The sequence below is a fragment of the Nyctereutes procyonoides genome, unplaced genomic scaffold (genome assembly GCF_905146905.1).
Source record: "Nyctereutes procyonoides isolate TBG_1078 unplaced genomic scaffold, NYPRO_anot_genome, whole genome shotgun sequence".
NCBI lineage: Eukaryota > Metazoa > Chordata > Mammalia > Carnivora > Canidae > Nyctereutes > Nyctereutes procyonoides.
This window is the reverse complement of record NW_026575115.1, coordinates 1,624,005-1,645,527: the sequence shown is the minus strand read 5'-3', so window position 1 is coordinate 1,645,527 and position 21,523 is coordinate 1,624,005.

The window sequence follows — 21,523 nt, the reverse complement described above, 5'->3', positions numbered from 1 at the left end:
GTCACCTGGGTGGCTCAGTGGTTGAGGGTCTGTCTTTGGCTCAGGGTGTGATCCTGGGATCCCAGGATCAAGTCCCGCGTCTGGCTCCCTGCTTCTCCCTCTGCCTGTGTCTCTGCCTCTCTCACTCTGTGTCTTTCATTAATAAATAAAAAAATAAATATTAAATAAAACAAAAAAGCAACTATGAGCTGGGCAAGGAGCATAAATCTTGCAGAGCTAGTTTTCCATCACATTTTGCTTATGCTCCCCAGCGTGGCCTGACTCATGCCCTGCTTGATTCCACACTGGGAAGAACCCATTCATTCTTTTGAACATTTTATATATATATTTTTGCCTATCTTGCCATGTGTCTAAACATTCAGGATTTTCTGAAGGTGAGCGTATTAGGTTTTAAGCGTTAGGATTCAAAACACCTTACCAGGCCTTAGAGTTACTTGACAAATCTAATCTATGGAGTATTCAGAGCAATTTTTACTTTTTAAGTTTCAGTGAAGGAGTGCCCTGTTCACATGGATTTCCTTTTCTCCCCCTGGTTGCTGCTGTTTGTATCACTTGATGTCCTTTGAATTCGCAAAAGATCTCCCAGTGAACGCTGCTCCAAGCTCTTGCCCACCTGGGATCCAGTGTTGTCCATGCCATTTGGACCTGGAAGAGACATCTGGGAGTAGGTGGTTTTAATGAGTTTGAGAGCCTCAAAGCTGCTGGGACGCCGTAGCTTCCCCATAAGGAGCACAAGCAGAGTTTGCTTCACTGGAAGTGCATCACAGGAGAACGCGCACACAACTCGGCCCCCTCTACTGCCTTGCTGATCCTCCAACTCCCCAAGCAGCTTCCTGTTGCACGGTCACATACTCCTTTATTCCTCTGCCTGGATTATTTCCTCTGTTACTCTCCATTCCCTAGATCTTTCTGATGCACAATCCCATCGGCGCCCCTGCCTACCCTCTTGAACATTATACTCTTGTTATTCGTTGCCCTTTTACTTGGCAGCATCCTTATTGATCGCTCTCGTCGCCCCGAGATGGGTGTATACACACTTATATACAAGTGTCCATATATGACAGATGGGGGGGGGGTTCTCTTTGTTTTGTTTTATCCATATCTCCACATAGTGGGACTTCAATACATGTTTATTGGATGAATTCATGTAAAGCCAGAAAATGAGTCTGATGGGTAACTTTGTTACTCGCTTACACAGGTATCTCCTAGTAGTGTTGCTCGATGATAATGCTTAATATTAAATAATGGAAGATAGGATAGGGGTCGGGAGTAACCTACATTTGAAACAGTTGAGCAGAGGACAAATTCTTAGAAGTTTATAAAATCTTTTGCCTGTCTTACATTTCCGGTTGGAGAAAAGGATCACAGAAAAGTGCACAAAATATTTGTATATAGTTCAATGAATAATCACACAGCGTGCGCCTCTGTAACCACTACCCCAAGCCGCCCTCCCCTACCTCTTCTGGATCACAACTCTCTCTGCTGCCTTCATTTTTGTGTCCTTTTCTCGCTTTCCTTGAAAATTCTCCCACTTGTGTTGCATCATATGAGCAGCAGCATTATGAGCAGTTCTGCTGTCAGCAACAGCAAGAGCTCAGTGGCTAACAAAGCCAAACCTGTTATTTCTCGTATTGATGAGGGTTTGTGGTTTGGCCTAGGATATACTCCTCATGTGCCTTCCTTCCAGAATCCAAATTAAAAAGAACACTTCCTTTTGAAACAGCCAAGAGCAGAACAGGGAGAAATGCTCAATGTCTCTTGGAGCCTCCGATTGAATGTGACAAGCATCGCGTCTACTCATTTAATTGGCTCAAGCGTGGCACATGGCAAAGCCTTTGACCCAAACTCAAAAGGGCAAAATGTCAATTCAGTAAGGAAATAGTGCAAGTCTCCTGTACTTTGTGATCCTCTTATGGGGAAGGGGGAGGGAGTTCTTGGGAGTAATGACATAATTTATCACACATCCCTAAGCAATATAGTTTAGTTTTGCTTGGTTATGAACATAAGTGAATCTTACCAAAGCAAGCTGCTTTGACTCGGTAGTAAATTTGAGAGATTCATGAGTGTTTTTGTGGGAAGCTATAGTTTATGCATTTTCGTTGTGTAGTGATAATTATAATACAGTAATACATGACAATCCATAGTCTGTAGAATTTCTTTATGTGTTCTACTGTTGATGGACGGTTTACTGTGAGTATTCTTACACAGGTGGCCTAGTGGGTATGACTGTGTTTTTCCAGGAGAGAGATCTCCAAAGATTTTTGCTTGCATAACATGTAAAAGATTTTTTTGGGGGGAAAAAAACAAGAATGGTGAATATTATTAGACAACTAGAATTTCTCATCTTGTTAAAATAATCTAAAGGATTTAATTTTGACATAAATATTAAAATTTTTAAGTATAAGCTTTCGCATTACTTTAAGGAATGTATCTAAATGTGTCAAGTATAGGAATAGAAAGACCCTAATGATTGATAGTCATAACCGTTTGTTATCTAATGAACAAATCCTTCCTTAATATTAAAAATGTTATCATTCTTTTTTTCTTCTTAAAATCATATTTACATTCCTTTTCCCCAGTAAAATGTATCCTACTGGGTATTAATACAGATACCTATTTTCAAAAGTCTTTTACTGGTAACTCTACCACACTTCTATGCAGTCAAATATGTGCATAAAATTTTTCTGGAAAACTCATCTTCTGCGGGACTGAGTTACCAGCTTTTTTAAAATTAATTTTTTTTAAAGATTTTATTTATTTAATCATGAGAGACAGAAAGAGGCAGAGACACAGGCAGAGGGAGATTTAGTCTCCCTGCAGGGAGCCCGATGCGGGACTGGATCCCAGGACCCGGGGATCATGCCCTGAGTCCAAGGCAGATAGATGCTCAACCGCTGAGCCACCCAGGCGTCCCAAGGATTACCAGCTTTGAAGTCAGAGATATCTGGGTGTGGATTCTGGTTTGGTCACCTTCTAGGTATGTGAACTTGGGTAAGTTACAGTCACTTTTTTTTAAAGATTTTATTTATTTATTCATGAAAGACACAGAGAGGCAGAGACATAGGCAGAGAGAGAAGCAGGCTCCTCCCCATCAGGGAGCCTGATGTGGGACTCGATCCCTGAACTGGGATCACACCCTGAGCCAAAGGCATACACTCAACTGCTGAGCCACCCAGGTGTCCCTACAGTCACTTTCATAATAGACTGGCCTGCCCCCACATCATGTCTGATGTTGACTGAGTTGTATGTACTGGCATTAGTATGGTGTTTTGCACATATTCAACTCCCTGCTAAATGAGCTCATAACAACTCTAAGAGGGAGATGCTATCATCATTTGCATTGTAAGGAGAAGGAAATGAGATAGATGAGCAACTTGCCCGAGATCAGGAGGGTGTTTAGTGATAAAGCCAATACTCAAACCCTGCATCTGCACCAGAGCTCGAATGCTCCTTCATACAGGCTGTGCTGTGTCCTCAGAAACACAGGAATGATCATAGCTTTCTTTCAGAATTGCTGTGAGGAATAAACCTGTGGGGAAAGGACCTTCTAGCACTCTTGGCATATAGGCATATTTCATTATTTCTATGAAATGTCAGGCATGTGGCTGAGTTAAGGGAACAGGGCTGAATCCTTAGAGGCTTTAAAGTATCTCAGCAAAGAGACTTTTTTTTTTTCTCTTACATAAAATTATAGAACAAGTTAGGTAGTTATTTCACTAAATGCAAATCGGTGAGTCTGCACCCATGTTTTTCTAGTAAAAAATGGAAAAAGACCACTTTTTTAGCTCAATCAACTTATTAATAACCATGAAAAGTATGGAAAAACTTGCCCTCACTTTAACCACCTGAAATAAAAAGAACCAGGAAAAAAAAAAAAAAAGATCAAGACATAAAACTTTGGCTGGCAGTGGGTGTGAAGACAAAATGCACCAGTCAGTGAAGGAGATTTTCTTCTGGCCCTTGCAATTATGAGAACATTTATTTCTGCAGAAAGATGCCTCAAGGAAAAGGAAGAAGGCTAGGAGATTTAGAGAGGTAAGCAAGGAAGTCATTAGGAAGCTGGAAGCCTTTAGTTCTTGGAATGTGTGGGGAGGTGATCCCTTGAAGTTGCTGCTTCTCAGAACTTCAAAAGTAGTGAGATTTCCTTATTTTTACTTCTTCCTCTTCCTCTTTTTATTTTTATTTTATTTTTTTATTTTGAGATAGCACGAGTGGCAGGGAGAGAGAATCTCAAGCTGACTGTGCTGAGCGCAGAGCCCAATGCAGGGCTTGGTCTTACCACTGTGGGGTCATGACCTGAGCCAACACCAAGAGTCGACTGCTTACCCTACTGAGCCACCCAGGAGCCCCAGTAGTGAGATTTCTTAACCACTGCTTCCTTCTGGGAGCACAGGACTCAGAAAGTCCCACACTGTCCTTGGTATTAGGATTGCAGAGGAAACTCAGAATCCTCCAACACCACGGGTTGTCATCCAGGAGGTGCCGTGGTCACCCTAACACGTCAGAAACCTCATCAGGAAACTAAGAGATGAGGAGCCTGAAGCACATCTATGTCACGTGACTTATGACTTACAACCCAAAATCGATAGTTCACAAACCACCAGCTCTTCACACTTGATTGTATCACATCAATAAATTCAATCAAACCAATTTTCCATCAAGTTCTAAATATTTATTTGCACAACCTTATTATTTCCACCACCCATTTGTCTACTTAAAACCCTCCATAATCTTTCTGACAGTGAAACAAAGCTACAACTGCTACAGGTTGTAAAAGCTTCCCAGTGCTCATCCTTAGCAATTAGCAAATCAGTGGTGGGGCACCGGGGTGGCTCGGTTGGTTAAGTCACCAACTCTTGATTTCAGCTCAGTCATGACCTCAGGGTCATGAGATCGAGCTCCCCTTGAGCTCTGCATGGGGTGTGGAGCCTGCTTAAAATTATCTGTCACTCTCTCTCTCACCGCCCTCCTTCTCCCTCCCTAAAAAAAGAAAAGAAAAAGAAAAAAGAAAAAGAAAAAGAATCAGTAGACTATCCTCATCCAGGAGGATTTTTGTCGCCTGCTCAGCAACCTTGATTCTGAAGCAGAGGCTCCAACTTCTCCTGCAGCATCAGAATGTCAGTGGCGGCCCAACGCTGTCATAACCTTGACATCCTGACCCTGACGTCATAACACTGATGTCATGGTGCTGACATCACTTCCCTCCATCGCCTCAGGTAGGTGTTTTATCTCACAAGGGGGATGAGGACAGTAAAATAAGACATTGCAGTGGGAGAGAGAGAGATGGTGAGAGAGAGCGAGAGCGTGCACACATTCACATTTATTATGGTGTAGTTATAATTGTTCTATTATTAGTGATCCTTGTTAGGCTCTTACGGTGCCTAGTAGATAAATCACACTTCTTCTTTCCTATGTATCAGGAAAACTAGTATATTCAGGGTTCGGTGCTAGCACAAAAAGTCCCACGTATGCACCCTCGCCCAGTTTTGCCTCAGGGTAACACCTTATGGGGCTGTCAGCAGAAGAAATGCAGGCCCTACAAGCTTGACAAAGTCTCATAGGAGAAAGAAACCAATGGATCCAGTGCATTGCTCTTTCACTGAACTGTTTAGTGAGATGGCACCCAAGAAGAATTTTCTAGATAAATGAAATATTTTTTATTCACTGTAACCTCTAAAGTCACTGCACAGGGAAGTAACTTTCACTGATAGAGTTTTCCAAGTCTTCTTTCTTATTTATTTATTCATTTATTTATTTATTTAGGATTTCATCTATTTGGTGCAGAGAAAGTGAGAACAAGCAGGGGGGAGAGGGTATAGTTTTCCAAGTTTCTTAATTTTTTTTTTTAAAGATTCTATTCTTTCATCTATTTGGTGCAGAGAAAGTGAGAACAAGCAGGGAGGAGAGGGTATAGTTTTCCAAGTTTATTAATTTCTTTTTTTTCTAAGATTCTGTTCATTCATTTGGTGCGGAGCGCGAGCACAGGCGGGGAGGAGAGGGAGCGCAGACTCCCAGCCGAGCGGGGAGCCCGACGTGGGGCGGGAGCCCAGGAGGCCCGATCACCACCCAGCGGAAGGAAGGCAGCCGCCCGGCGGAGTCGCCCCAGCACCCGAGTCTCAGGATCGGATCCTAGAAGGTCTCCTCTACAGTGAAACGCAGTGACTTTACAGGCCGTCTCTCGGGGGCCCTCGGGGCGCTGTGCTCCGTGCAGACCCCACCCCCTGGCGCCCCGGTTTTCACCTGAGCCAGCGCGGCCCCTTGCAGATTCCTGGAGCTCCGGCGCCCCCTGGCGACGCGCTCGGGGACCGCAAGGAGCGGCCGCAGGCTCCCAGCTTCCAACCCGAGGCGGTGAAGTCACCCCGAGACCGCGCACCTGTCAGTTCGCGGTCTTACCTCACATAGAAATTGCTAAAATCTGGGGTGTCTCAGCGGTTTAGCGCCTGCCATTAGCTCAGGTCATGACCCCGGGGTCCTGGGATCGAGCCCCACGTCGGGCTCCCTGCAGGGAGTCTGCTTCTCCCTCTGCCTGTGTCTCTGCCCCTTTCTCTCTCTCTCTGTGTGTGTCTCATGAATAAATAAATAAAATCTTAAAAAAAAAGAAATTGCTAAAATCTTTCCAGTGTGTTGAGGTAAGAGAATGTCTAAGCTCATGAACTGAGAGGAGCCTCAAGAACCAGTGTCTTGGAAAAACAGGGCACGTCTGTCCTGAGAAGTACTTGCAGAGTTAAATCTGTCTTATCACATGGGTGTCCCTGCTGCCAGTAACCCCCCGCCCCTTCCCTGAAAGGAGGCGGGTGCCCCGTGGCCCAGTCTGGTAAGCGTCAGCTCTGGGTTTCAGCTCAGATCACGGTCTCAGGTGGTGGGATTGAGCTCCCCATCCAGGTCTGCACTGACCATGGAGCCTGATGAAGGTTCCTTCTCTCCCCTTGCCCCTCCCCGGTCCTAAGAAAACCAAGGACAAAAATAAGAGGTCATTGAAAATTCGATGAAAAGCAAACCCACTAATGGTATGAAGTTCTGGGCAATCTGAACGGCCCTGTGGCCCTACAGTAGAGAGCATGCAAGCATTTCACCTTCATACTTTTCAGGTTCTTACGTTTTAGAGATAATCTCGTTTAAATAGCATAAAGACAGGTTTTATTTATTTTATTTTCTTTTAAAGATTTTATTTATTTATTCATATGACACACACACACACACACACACACACACACAAACACACACAGAGAGAGAGAGAGAAGCAGGCTCCATGCAGGCAGCCCAACGTGGGACTCGATCCCAGGACTCCAGGATCATGCCCTGGGCTGAAGGCAGGAGCTCAACCACTAAGCTACCCAGGCTTTTAATAATCCAGTCTCAATATCTGTATCTTTTCATTCATGGTTAAAGGAATGCCAATTTATTTGGACTTAGTCTCTCTTCTTTGTATGTGGTGTATGATCTCTGCTTATTTTCTACTGTTATCTTTTTTCCCCACTTTTTTTTTAAAGATTTTATTTATTTATTCATGAGACATACAGAGAGAGAGAGAGAGAGAGAGAGAGAGAGAGAGAGGCAGAGACACAGGCAGAGAAAGAAGCAGGCTCCATGTCAGGAGCCTGACGTGGGACTCGATCCCGGGTCTTCAGGATCACGTCCTGGGCTGCAGGCAGACACTCAACCACTGAGCCACCCGGGCTGCCCTCGTTTTATTTTCAAACGATTGAGCCCTTTAGTTATATTTGATTTTTAGTTCAAACATTGAGTGTACCACACCCGGTGCTCATTTTATTTAATTTTTAATTAATTGATTTTTAAAAAGTCATGGAAACCATGAAATGTTACCATGTGCATGTAACAAATTCTTCATGATACTTAAATTAACACTGAGGCATGTAAAGTCTAAAGAAATGTGAGCTCGGTGAGCACTGGGAGGTTTGTCTCCGTCCATTGCTGCATTCCCGGCCTCTGGAAGAGCTGGCAGGTGTGCACGGGCCCATGAACACTAGCCATATTCACCTGCTTGGGGCCTACATGCAACCGCTGTCCATCCTAATTCTTTTGAATTTAATAACATAAATGTGATATCACTCTGATGTCATCACTACAAACAGCTTTGTTTGGATTTACTGACATAGTTACCAGTTTCTCCACTGACCATCACTTCGTGCCTTTCCCATCATTCTGAAGTCGGTCTGTTCAACGTTCTTTTTGATAAAGGGCTGATGTTGGCAACGCTCGCTCTTAGTTTTTATTTATCAAAAAAATACGTTGTTTTTTTCTGTGTGGTTGAAAAGTGCTGCAGGGTGATTGGTTCCAGGCTGACTGTTATTTTCTCCCAACACGGTAAAGATTATTTGCCATAGGCTGAATTCTTACGTTGGAATCCCAGCCCCCAGGTGACAGTGTTCGGTGGGGCCTGCAGGTGAGTAGGTCACGAGGCCAGAGTCCTGTGAATGAGATGGGTGCCCCCGTGACCCCGCTGCCACGTGAGGTTGCTACCTGCAAGGGGGCCCCGATCTCAGACTTCCAGCCTCCAGAACTCTGAGAAATAAATCCTCTGTATTTGTAAGACATCCAGTCTGTGGTGTTTTCTGGAAGTGACCCTAACAGTCTAAGCTAAGTATTTCTCTATCTTCCACCTTGTCTTTTAGCTTCTGAGACGATATCTGCTGGTCTAATCATTTTATCTTTTTTTAAAGATATTTATTCATTTATTTATTTGAGAGAGTGAGAGAGAGAGAGGGAGAGCACAGAGGGAGAGAGAAAGGGAGAAGCAGGCTCCACGTTGAGCACAGAGCCGGATGCGGGGCTCGATCCCAGGACCCGGAGATCACGACCTGAGCTGAAATCAAGAGTCCTGTCCGATTTCTGTAACTAAGTGAACCTCCCAGGTACTCCTTCCAGGACCCTTTTAAAACTCTCTTGGTCCTTGTTCATTTATTTAATTCCATCTCTTATTTATAAATATTCTGTACATTGTTATTTTAAAATTTTTGAGTCCGAAAAGTAATATCTGGAGACTAATTTGTTTTTCCGTTGACCCTCACTCATGGTGTTTCCTTCCTTGTATGTTGGTGGTCTGGTTTCTTTTGTTTTGTTTTCAGTTTCTGGTTGCACTTACTCCGTAAAGACACTGAACACCTCAGTTGGTGACCCTCTCCCCCAGCTGGGATTAGTATTTCCGTCTGGCTGGACTGTGCTTACTGTTCTGACCCGGGGCCTTCTAAGGTGTGTTCAAGGCTTGTGGCTTAACGCAGAAGTTCCAGGTTTTCTCCCTTTCCCTTTCTGGGGGCCCAAGGCTCAGCCTCTAGATTCCAACTTTGTTTTTTATTCCTTAAATATTTTATTTATTTATTTATTTGAGAGAAAACAAGCGCGAGGTGGGGGGAGAGGGGGAACAGAGGGAGAGAGAGAAACAGGCTCCCCACTGAGCAGGGAACCCAACACGGGGCTCGATCCCATGACCCTGGGATCAGGACCTGAGCCGAAGGCAGACGCTCAACCGACTGAGCCACCCAGGCGCCCCTGGAGCTATCTTATATTTTCTTACGGGCTAGGAATGCATTAAACTTGCATTTGTTTCACTTTATCTAGGATGCAGCTGTACTGCCACAGGAGAGCCTCTGCGAGTACCTGGTTCAACGTGATGGCAAATAAGAGACACGCAGGTATCTCTTTGCTGGAGCAGAAATGCAGTCCTCGGCAACTTCTATGGAGCCATTGATCTGGGAAATGCATTTTTTTTCCTCTTTCTCTTTTTCCCAATAAGCAGAGAATGCCAGAAGTTTGTTTTTACACTAAAGTGAGTTTTACTCTCTTGCCTCAGGGCATCAGTGTTTTTTGTCCCCCCTCTGCTATAATTTGGTCAGCAGGGAGTCTACTCACCCACTATCTTACAAAATGGATAATACTGAGTTAGTACTTTGGTGACATTATGTTGCTAGAATTGTGTGAGCCAGATAGCCTCTTCATACACATGCATATCAGGGGGGGCCAGCTTTCTCCCCACCGATTTCTGGGACCTGCCACTATGGTGAGGTGTCCCGGGATTCAGAAGTCTGGGTCATGATGATACCTCTGCCTTTAAGGTGAAAGGCAAGTGGCAGCCCCTTGGACCCACTACCGCTGTGAAAGCAACCTTTCTTCTTGGACACGTTTGGTTTAGGAGGCAGCATACACCATATTTAGGTGCTGCTCCAATCTAAATACTCAATAAACCAATAAGTCAAAGGCTGACAGCCTTGAATGTGGCCCAGAAATAAAAGAAGATCCTTCAGTTTGCTCAGTTTGCTGTGCAAACAGTTCTGCCAACGTCCTGCTGGATGCAGTGAATGCTGTAGGGTCCACCTCCGGTTGGGGTGCTGTCTGGAGCCCGTGGTGGGCTCTGGTAGGTGAATCGGTGTGAATGGCCCCCCCCCCCGGGTTTTGGAGCAAAACTATGCTCTCTTCAGATAGTAAATATTCTTTTGAGAATAATTCTTGGCTTACCATCGGGTTTTGAAATACTAGGCAACTCTGAGATTTGCGAGGCACATCATAAAATAAGTTTTTTTTTGTGATCCTCTAAGTTTCCAAATCATTATGGTTCTCCAACATTAAACTGAAGGGATTATATGGGATCAGAAAAGCCCTGAATGAACTAATAAACTCATTGCCATTCATCCCTTCCTCAATCCGTGTCTGTGACCTAATATTGAGTTATCAGTGAGAAAAAAATTGAACTTCGTTCATAGATGGCGCTACGTGACATTGTGGCATTAGTCAGGACGGATAGGCTTGTAGTATCGTAGTACTTGGAGATGGCCTTCAGGGAGGAGGACATCTCAGTGACCTGATGTTTAAGTAGTGTGTCTCCTGATCCCCTCTCCTTGGACAGAAAATCAAGAGGCATGGATCTACACCAATCCTGGGGGACCTGCTTATGGTTTGGTTGGCTAATCAGCACGTGGAAGAAGTAAAATTGGACAACAGATGACAAGTAAGCTTGGGGAAGGCCATGGGGAAGGACACCCAGGAATGTGCAGAGGGTGTGGAAACATCAGTGACTCAAGAACATGCTCGCCGAAGGGCTCTCAGCGAAGACATGAGCAAGTGTGAAGGATGACTGACTTGTCCTATAGATGCTCATTCTGTCTGTCTTCATCTTCTCCTGTTCTTGTTCAATGGGTTCAGGACAAAGTGGCCACGTTAGCAAGGATGCTGGCTTTGCAGGGGTTCAACTGCAAAGATCCCTTGTGCTTGCCAAACGAGAGGCGGCTACTACCACTGCGTATTACTCAGAGCGCCAGTAGCATTGACCCAAGCACGGTCCCCAGTGTGGCATCATGCTCAAGGAGGACGGGAGGCAAGCCCATCACCCAGGGGTCGCTTGGTTATAGTGGATCACTTCTACTGTAAAGAAAGCAGGGATTTGCCATCACTGGAATGGAAACTTATTTTGAATACAGGTTTGCATGTTGACACCAGCTGTGAATTTTCTGAATGCGTAATTTACAGCCTTCGTATCATTTATGACACTATTTCTGAATGAGGGAATTACTCCAGGGCATAAGAGGTAAGGCCGATTCTTGTGGAATAAAGTATGTGTATCCAGAACAGCTGGTAATTTATAAGAGGGGAATGGCTTTCTGAAGACTAATTCGTAGAGGCACCTGGCATATACCATTTGCAAGTTGGTGGTACTTACTTCCTGGTAGGACGCAACGTATACTCAGAACCAGCGCTCAGTGCTGCTTCTCACGGCCGTAATCGGGATCTAGGAATGAAGAGGAAGCTGGGAGTGATCTGACATATTTACACCAACGAGCCACTGGCCCTTCTTGTCCTTCGCATCTCTGTTCTCCAGACTTAGGCTGTGCTGCCCTAAAGGTCTTTTGTTCCCAGGGGACGCGTGTCCTCCAGTCCCGATAAGCACCCCTCATGCCCACCCGAAGAAACAAAGGTGATTCTACTCAACAGAAGGTTGAAAGAGCAACCTGGCCCTTTTGAGATCCCCCACCACTGGACACACATGCTGGGAGGAGGGTACTCCTTTGAGAATATTTGTCTTAATTACCAAGCAGAAATATGGTTGCAGATACATGATGAAGCAAGGCAGGAATATGAGGTCAGAGGGGTCAAATATCCGTTGACTCTGGGGTCTTTGTTCAATCAATGTGTCAGAAAAACCACAGGCACACTCAACAGACAGTCTCCCCAGGAAAGGTAGCGATTCCACGAACTAAGTTGCTTTCAGCACATTAAGATGTATTTCTGTTTCCCCGGGTAAGTGGATTTACGAGTTGCCTTATTTATTTTACATTTACTAACTCTGTTTCCATCAGCGTTGTCTGCGTTATGCTAAAATACAAATTATTCCCAAGTTTCAGTTGCTGAATAACAATACGTATTTTATTTTTTACTTATCATCCAACAGAGTGGAAGGGGCTCTGAGTCTTGTGATCAGAATAGGGGAATTACTTGAAATCTATACCTGGAGAACAGTACAAAGTTATTAGTATACCTTTCAGGTCTGAAACTCCCCTAGATCCATATTCTCTCTAACCTTGGCCGTGGTTGCTCTCAGGGATAGTGAACATTTTTCTTTGTTCCTGTAGCAGCTGCTCTTTCTGGTGCCATTTTTATCAAGAAGCTGGTTATTTATCTTCACAAATTTGGTCTTAGCACTTCCAGATGAGTTTGGAAGTGAATTGGAGAACTACTTTGTGTAAGAGGGGACTTTTTTTTTTAAGATTTTATTTATTTATTCATGAGAGACAGAGAAAGAGAGGCAGAGACACAGGCAGAGGGAGAAGCAGGCTCCGTGCGGGGAGCCCGATGTGGGACTCGATCCCGGGTCTCCAGGATCAGGCTCTGGGCCAAAGGCAGATGCTCAACCACTGAGCCACCCAGGCGTCCCCAAGAGGGACTTTTTTTGAATACAGTAGCAGGGATGTAAGCTTAGGGAAGTGAGGGCAGTGGGAGCCAGGGGACCTGGGTGATTCAGAAAGCAACAGGTTCAGTTATCTGTCAGTGCACGGAAGATTAAACCAAGCACCGGGGTTTGTGCAAGACTGCCGTGGATGAACATACAGCGGCAGAAATAGAGAATAAGAGAAACCCTAAGAACAATTGCAAATGAATGAATGAATATATATGAATAAATATATAGAATAATGAATGTATATATTACACACAAATATACATATGTATACATAATATATGTTTGTATTTGGACACACATAAAATTTAATCCTTTGTGAGAACATTTATTAATATCTTGTGTGATGATTGGGTGTTAGAATAAGCTCACAGACATTTATGTTTTCATAACATTCAGTTTGTTCAGTATATTTCGTAAATGAGTTTAAGTTATTCTTAAGCAAATAACATCTTTGGTCCCCCCAGATCCACCGATTGCATGGACATTCCCTCCAATCCTTGGCCACTGGATTAGTTATTGCGAGGCGCTGGGAGGAAGAGCAAAAGAAAACTAGCATTTTTGGTTCATTTCCACTAGATGGTACTATTTGAGTTCAAGATTCAACCTGCTGTATATTTCAAAGCAGGAATTTGACTAATTATAGACGACATTTACATTGTGTTACTTTTTTCTTCTACATTAATATCAAAACGATGTCCAGACCACTGTTACCCATCTTGGAGGTGAAATAATCACAATTTTTAGCCCCTGGAATTTTGAAAACACTGATTACTTCCTAAGAGCTGATATGATGTGTCTATTATATGTGGTATTTTTTTTAAAATTTTTTTATTTATTTATGATAGTCAGAGAGAGAGAGAGAGAGAGAGGCAGAGACATAGGCAGAGGGAGAAGCAGGCTCCATGCACCGGGAGCCCGACGTGGGATTTGATCCGGGGTCTCCAGGATCACGCCCTGGGCCAAAGGCAGGCGCTAAACCGCTGCGCCACCCAGGGATCCCTATATGTGGTATTTTTGTTGCAATTTATAGAAATGATCTTTTTTGTTGTAAAATACAATTTTTTGTTCATCTTTACATGTGTTGTAAGTTCTGATCACAGCTATTTTCCTTTCAGGGTGAAATACACCTTTTCAAACCACTGAAAGACTAGGGGCTCCATTTTTTCAAATTTTTTTACCAGGCGGGAAAACAAACCTTTTAAGTGGCTTTATTTATATGTAAAAATAGACTACCTCTGAGTACTTCGTTTCACTTCAAATGTCAAAAGACATTATGACAAAAATTCTGAACAATAAATAGCATCTCATTCAATTACTGAACGGGGAATTTGATATCTACTGATTCTCTGAGTGTGTGATTCCAGAATAATAAGGAACCTGGCAACTTCGCCTGTTTTTCTTTGCTGTGAGTACACAGCTGCAAGAAATCTTAGGAACGACCTAATCCATCTCAATCACTGTACAAGCAAAGCAACTGAGGATGCAGAGCACATTTTAGATTTTATTTATTTATTCATGAGAGACTTGGAGAGCAAGGCAGAGACACAGGCGGAGGGAGAAGCAGCTTTCCTGTGGGGAGCCCGATGTGGGACTCGATCCCAGGACCCCAGGATCACGACCTGAGCCACCCAGGTGCCCCCAGAGCACATTTTAAAGGGTACTCGGGAGAGGAAGGAAAGATGGGCTCTCCTGACCTCTTGTTTGTACAATCCCACTGGTCTGCAGCTCTTTGCAAAATGCTTGCTTATAGACAGTGTCCAAATGCAGAACCAGATTATGAGTAAGGAATCAGAGTCGCCAGTCAGTGTTTGTGGGCAATTCCTTTTTTTTTTTTAAAAAAAAAAGATTTTATTTATCCATGAAAGACAATTCCTATTTAATAAGAGTCGCACAGTTGAAAAGTGGCATGGAATGGTCCTGGGCTGGAGGGACAAACGTGCCATGGCCCCAGAGTCACTGTGTACAGTGAAAGAGGCCACCAACGGGAAGCACTGAAGAGTTACTACAGCTCCTTCACTCAGACCTGTGTAGCCACGGACAAGGTACCGTACCTCTCTGACTCTGCTTCTCTGTAAAAGAAGTTAAATTCAGATACCTAGGGGCACCTGGGTGGCTCAGTGGTTGAGCATCTGCCTTTGACTCAGGGTGTGATCCCAGGGTCCTGGGATCGAGTCCCGCATTGGGCTCCCTGCGTGGAGCCTGCTTCTCCCTCTGACTGTGTCTCTGCCCTTCTCTCTGTGTCTCTCATGGATAAATAAAATAAAATCTTAAAAAAAATTCAGATACCTGCTTCTTGGAACTGTAGTGCAGCCAAAATGAAATAACACAGTAGCCTTTCAACAGCCATCCCTTGACTTCATTAAGAAATGGTTTTTAAAGTGGAAAATAAGTTTAAAAGTCCAATCTAAGCAGTGGATGAACAAAGTCTGAGGTCAGGGATCCACCCAGTGGGGAGCGAAGTTGTGTGGTGACCATTCTAATGATTGCTTTTGATTAATTTCTTGGTCCTAGAATTGCAAAGCTCATTCGATTGATTGCACACACTGGACAGAGTCACGCTGATGGGAACCCATGGGTAAGAGAAATCAACAGTGATTTACAGGAAGTTGCAGGCCACAAAACCTGGTGTTTTTGGAGATCCCGTGACTGCTCTGGGTCAGAGGCACCTGATTGGACCTCCCATCGTGTGGCATCTCAGAAGCACAAGGCGTCTCCCTCCCCAAATTCCTGAGGATTCATACCAACCTTGTTAGGTTACAGATTGTAGACATGGACGGATTCCAGACTGGGTAACTGTGAGCATTTATATACTTGAATTTCTTCTTCTTTTCATTTCTCTCATAATCCAGCAGATGTCAGCCATTCTCTTTGGTTTGGTTTTGCTTGGCATCACCTGCCCGGGACCAGCTGAAGAAATCACCTTTAGTTATGTCAAAGTGACATGTTTGTTGAACTGTAACAACAATAATCCTCTCCATTAGCCTACCAGGAACTGGAGGCATTTTGTACTCAAGCAATGATGAATTTTTATTTTCTCACTTAATTAAAAAAAAAAAAGTCTCCATCTTGGTTTCCAAAATATATAGCTGGGCAATAAATGAGAAAACAGGGAAGGGCAGCCAGGGGATTCAAATGTGCACTAAAATAATTTGTACGTTCATGAGAGAAGGCAAATTGTGCCTTGACGTCAATGTGAGGTTGTGGTTTCATTCTATAGTTTAGAATTTAAAAAGTCATAGTTCGTGGTGTGTGTTTGTGCAGATGTGTGTCTAACAATGCACTTTTTAAATCATCCCCACAACAGTAGCAAACACTCATTATATGCAGCCATTGGTGCTGGCATAGAGCTGGTTAGCCAAGGGCAGATTCTGTAAAATCAGAGTAAAACGAGCTTAATTTATACAAGGTAAGTTTTCTCCCATTTCTGAAAGTGAGGAATTGCCGCCTTAACAGAAAATAGTTTACACGCAAAAGTTCGTGTGTCCTCAGATGTTTCTCAGACCTTGTGTTTTAAATTTACTTTCTCCCTTTAATAGGGATTAGGGCCAGTCTGTCTTTCTCAGCAAACCCTGAATTTATTGTGGGAAACTGATCATCTCTCTGCAAGCGTATGTTTGACTCTTGTACTGCAAACTGGTTCATGGAAGCAGTTGGACTGAGGCTGTATTTCAGTACGTGCGTTTTTGCTCGTATCTGGTGGCTCTTCCTGATGGGGGGCACTGAGCGTCCCAGGGGATCATAGTGCAACCTGTTTCTGGCCTTCACACAAATCCTCACTGTCTACAGGCCCTTTGCAGCCAGGAAAACGAAAATCACCCAATTTCTCTTCATTCTCCTTCTTGAGGATTCTTCAGCTGCTACTCGAATTTATACAGCTTTTAAATACAAAAAGTCAGGTTCTTAAAAAAATTTTAAAAAGATTTTATTTATTTATTCATGAGAGACACACAGAGAGAGGGAGGGACACAGGCAGAGGGAGAAGCAGGCTCTTTGCAGGGAGCCCGACGTGGGACTTGATCCCAGGTCTCCAGGATCACACCCTGGGTGGAAAAAGCCAGTTTGGGTCTCCTGACCCACCCAGGTGCCCCCAAAAGGCCAGTTTGAAGGTAGGCATATCAAACTCATCAGTCAATGGCAACAACAACAAAAAAAATGCCCAACTAATCAGATGAGGAAAAAAGAAACCAAGTCTGACACCAAACAACTGTTTCAATCGCTTTATGAACAGTAGTACAGTTTAAAAGTCTGAGTAGGCAAATATGCTGCTCTCATGTTTGGAAAATCTTGTGTCCAAAGTTTCACAATGTAACAGAAAAGACCTTTTCCTCAAGGTCTCCAGTGGGACGTGAATGTGACTCTCCCAATGCACATAGCCAAATTACAAGAACGCCACTGTCGTCCCTCCTTCGCTCCCACACCATGTGGGACCTTGAGCAGCCCCTAACAGAGCAAGAGCAAGGCAAGACTGTGGATGGACAGACGGACAGACGTGGTGATGATGGACCAGCGGCAGGATGAGAGTGTAGGGGTAGCAGAGGAGGGAGAGCTGGGTGCTCCTGGGAGGAGGTTGTCCTAATGAGCTCCTAGCCTTGGAGAGACACTGATGGATGAGCTTCTCTGGCAATTGCACCAATATTCCTCCCAAGAGCCACAGCAGTGACCCCGGTGTTCACGCACACTGACTTTGCATGCACCTGCGTCTTCAATGCCAGAGAAGGCACAACGGACGTAAATAAATCCCCGTCTCCCCATTTCCCCCCATTCCTACTTTTAAATAGATGTCAGGCGTCATCCCACCACTGTCATAGTTGTACCAGATGTCAGGTCCCCCTAGTTTATTATTTTTCAGGAACGTCCCTGAAATGCAATAATTCAGAGATCTCTTGGTTTTTCGATTCACACGACAAGGGCCAGCGATGTGAAAATTTCGTTCACACGAGCCACGTGTAAGGGTGCTCAGCACACTGCGTGTGTATTTGAAATTGATACTTCGTCGGAAATACTGCTAGGATCCTTGCTGAAAGAATTGAAAGCTGATGTTCGTATTTTAATAAGCCTTCTCGAAATGTTTTGCAAACACAGTTTACATTTCTGGTTACTAGAACGCAGGAAGTTTGCCTAAAACAAGAACGGCAATCAGAACGAGGGTCTCTTCTAGGTCCAACCTTTTTTTTTTTTTTTTTTAATTCCCCCTGCCACCTGTCAAGCGCCGAGCTGCCAGGTGTTGGAGCAGTCAATTAATGCAACAGGCAGAATGAAAGTACCAGGCAGCCTCGAATCCCTTTCCAAGGTAGAGAAGCAGGGGTCCCCCCAGCAGCTCTGGGGGTGGGGTGGGGTGGGGATGACATGACCTTCACACCAGGGTCGGGGAGTGGTCTCTTTACCAAGGAAGCCCTGAAGGAAAGATTCCTGCCATTTTCTGGGCCGTGGGGGGAGGAGAAGTATCTCCCAGCACCCCCTCACCCACTGGAGGTGCCAGAGGACCGCCTCCCTTAAAGGCCTTAGACAAAGAGGCATAAGAGCAAAGCAGGGGCGGGGTGGGGGGGGAGGGGGGAGCAGAGTCCTTGAGAGCAACTCCCCTGCAAGACTGCAGTGCCCTGACCGGACGCCCAGCCTGCTGTGGGAGGGCGGCTTCCCCCGGGGCCAGCCAGGCTCGCAGGAGGGGACGGAGGCCTGGGGCCCGAAGCGGGACCCCTCACCACCGTCCTAGGCCGGGCTGACATCTCCCCCTCCTGGGGCTATGAGCCGCCTCGACCCATGCTCCCCACCCGCGTAAAGAGTTTTATTGTTATTATTAAATAACCCATCGCACCTCTGCCGGCCAGGTGGCTGGTTTCCCTGCATTATTGCTCGGCCCTGGGTCCCGTGCTGCCGCATGCCTCCTGCAGTGACGCCCAGCTTGGGCCCCCGAGGCGCCGCGGGCTGCAGCGTCCCTGGGCCACCCCGGGGGCCCCTCCAAAGGGCACCTGCCCGTCGCTCGGGACCTGCAGCTGGCGGACCTTCCGGGCAGCCCGCCCCCCCCAGCCCCTCCATCAGGCTTGGAGCCGCTTCGGCCGCAGCTCCGCTGGCGGCCGTGCTCCCTCCCCCTCCCTCCCTCCCTCTCGCTCCCCCTCCCTCTCTCTCCCTCCCCCTCCCTCCCTCTCCCTCCCTCTCCCTCCCTCTCCCTCCTCCCTCCTCCGTCTCCCTCCCTCCCCCTCCCTCCTCCCTCCCCCTCCCTCCCCCTCCCTCCTCCCTCCTCCCTGGGCTCCGCCCGCCCACGCCCCGGGCTTTCGGCGGTGGCTGTCGCTCCCGAGTCTTCTGTCTCTATTCGCTTCGTTTTTCTATCACAGCCGCTAACGTATCAATACTGTGTGACAGTTTTCAATGTTGCCTTAGATGTTTTTTCCTAAGACTTATTTATTTATTCAGGAAACACACAGAGACACAGCGAGAGGCAGACACAGGCCGAGGGAGACGCAGGTTCCCTGCGGGCCGATGCGGGACTCGATCCCGGGGCCACCGCGGAGCCCCCGGGCGCCCCTCCCCAGGGGTTTGTTTAGTCATTTGCTTATATGATTTTATCTGTTCATGTGAGTGAGGCCGGGGGCGAGGCCGAGGGAGAGCAGGCTCCCTGCTCCCCCGCGGGTCTCAATCCCGTGACCCGGGTCCCCCCGGCCGCGGGGCCCTGACGTGGCCGTAGCCCCCGTGCTCTCGGGTGTCCCGGCGGCCCCAGGTGGCAGCTGTGCCGGGGCTCGGGGTCCCACGGAGCCGCCCTGACCACTGACGTCCGGGCTGGGCAGGCCCTACACAGCCTCAGCCCTCTCCCCAGGGTCACCTGTGGGGTCACCTGCCCCCTGCCGGGGTCCTGTCACCTGTGGGCGTCACATCCCTCCTGCTGGGGTCCTGTCACCTGTGAGCATCATGTCCCCCATCTTGCTGTGGTCCTGTCACCTCCAGGTGTCACATCCCATCCTGCTGTGGTCCTTCCATGAGAGATTTCTATCTGATGACTAGAGTATGACACTTTCTCCCCCTCTTTTCCATCCTATGGCTTGAAGTGCTACATCATCTCTGCCCCTGAATTTCTCTTAGGAGTTGCCATGAAGGTATTGGTATCCCTATTTAAAGGGTTGACGTAACATTGTTGTTTGTTTGGTCATCGGTCCCAAAAGTCATAGCTGTCGTACTTTGTCGTGTCAAATAAAAAAGTTATATGGACCTTCTGATCTCTTCAAGAAGTTCTGAACATATTTCTTTTAATATATCAACTCTCTCTTTGCCATTGTTATTTAAAGTACATTAAAACAGGGTCGCCTGGGGGGGCTCAATGGTTGAGCATCTGCCTTCAGCTCAGGGTGTGACCCCAGGGTCCCAGGATGGGGATCGAGTCCCACATCGGGCTCCCCATAGGGAGCCTGCTTCTCCCTCTGCCTGTGTCTCTGCTTCCCTCTGTCTCTCATGAATAAATAAATGAAATCTTAAAAAAATAAAATAAAATACATTAAAACATTATCATCATAGCAGATATACAAAGAAGACCCCAAGATGCATATTCAGTAGAAGTAGAAATAAAAAAAAAAATCTATCCACCTCTTTTCCTAGCTCTAGTAGAGGGGGAAACATGGAAATTCACTAATTATTTCATCACGTGAATAATATACTTCTGCACTTGAACACGAATTGTGCATGAATTTCAAAATACGTGCCCGTGGGAAGTCACTGCAAACCTGGTGAATTTATCCTACTGTTATTTCTCCATCTGTGCTCAGTCTTAAAACACTGATTTTTCTCCCTACTGATTTTTTTTTCTTCTTGGGAAAAGGGAAATGATGCAGGATGAGATGGTGAGAAAAGTTAAGGAAACAATAGTAGTGAGTCATGATGTGAGTCTGGGTTTTACAGATTCCCATGTTTAGCCACAGTGCTTGTAGTGGGAGATGAGAGGGGGGAAAAATCCCAGCTGTTTTTAAAAATATTACAGTAGCCAAGAAGAAAGTTCAGATTTTAAAAAGCAAAATGAGCGGCCACGTCATTACACACCGCCCCGTTTCCTTGAATTATGGCCGTGTGAACTTGATTTCTGTGCAGATTGGATTCACTGGCGGTTTCCTTCCCTACCAGGCTCCACAGTTCCTTCCCCCCCTTTTTTTTGTTTAAAGAGCCAAAGTGCCCCTCAGATTTATTATAATTTGTGATGTGCATCCTTGTAACCCAAACCAAACTGAGAGGGCGTTGGCTGTGCTGAACAGAGGTGGGCCTTGGAGACCTCCCACTGTCCTTTTGAGCTTGTGAGCTTCTGATAAGAGAGGCTGCCAAGCTTTAGAACAATGTTGCCGGCGTCTACACCAGTCATTTCCTCCTTGGGGTGGAAATGAAGCTGTACCCTCAGGCCACCCGCAGCTCTCTGAAACCGCCACCCAGCTAATAGGCGTTTCTAGGGACGGTGGAGCCTGGATCTCCCTGGGCCACAAAGCGAAGAAAACAGGTTTTCTCCCAGGAAACCTGTTCCTTGACTAGTAGAGCTCCTCTCTCCGTGGCTAAGCTTCTCCCCTTTCCACATATGCATCTCGTTAGGGAGGAGAATAGCCCTGGAGACATTTATTCTCTAACGACTATGGTAGCTGTCATATGAAAAAGTAG